The sequence below is a fragment of the Seriola lalandi genome, unplaced genomic scaffold, assembly GCF_002814215.2.
Source record: "Seriola lalandi dorsalis isolate HSWRI2012SDOR001 ecotype SW California unplaced genomic scaffold, Sedor1 jcf7180002054876, whole genome shotgun sequence".
In the NCBI taxonomy this organism is placed as follows: domain Eukaryota; kingdom Metazoa; phylum Chordata; class Actinopteri; order Carangiformes; family Carangidae; genus Seriola; species Seriola lalandi.
The window spans coordinates 15792-16550 of NW_019525429.1; the positions used below are offsets into that span (position 1 = coordinate 15792).

The following is a 759-nucleotide window of genomic DNA, read 5'->3' on the forward strand; positions in this document are numbered from 1 at the left end:
TGGTTATCAGTGTCTCCTCAGCATCACTCAGTTCACAGGTGTATGTTCCCTCATGATGTGGAGATAAGTTCTGTAGCATGAGGCTTCCTGACTCTGACACACCCTTCACCTGCTGGCTCCACCCCTCTGAGACTGAGGAGGAGACGTCAGCTCTGGTCTGGGTCAGGACGATCTGACTGTGGTTGAATCTCCAGATCAGACTCTTGAAGGAGGAGTTTGAGGCAGCGCAGGGGATCGTTGTTCCAGTGTTTGAAACATTGAGAAAAGCTGAAATGATGCAACACAAAACAGGCAACATGGAATAAAATTATTGGTTCCAGAATCTGAAAATCTGAATTACTGAGATAGAAATGCGACTGAGTTCTGGTAGAGGTTTGGTGTTTGAGGCCGTGCAGGGGATTGTTGCTTCAGAGTGTGAACCGCTGAGAAAAGCTGAAACTCATGATGAAAAGTGAAATAAGATTTTTTTAGATTTTGAATCTGATAATCCTCTACACAGTAAACAAAGAAACTAAACCAATTAAAACAGATCATTGATTAACAGATTAACTAAACATGAAACAAAGAGACACAAAAATGAAAGTGTAAAGAGTGAAGAATGAACATTTCATAGCAGCTGTTGAAGGCAGCCTGACCGATCACTGTACTGCACTGTGCTGTAGCTGACTGCACGTCTCTTTAAAATGACTCACATGTTTTAAACAAAGTGGCTCTCCTCTTGTTTCTGCGAGTGCTGATGCTGCAGCTGTAGCTCAGATC

The 759-nt window shown here is 42.8% G+C and overlaps 1 protein-coding gene across 1 annotated transcript in view; it reads right to left on the reverse strand.

Moving 5' to 3' along the window:
• Positions 1–759, reverse strand: part of LOC147817844 (uncharacterized) — a 13118-nt gene that overhangs the window by 10542 nt on the left and 1817 nt on the right. The window lies entirely within an intron of this gene.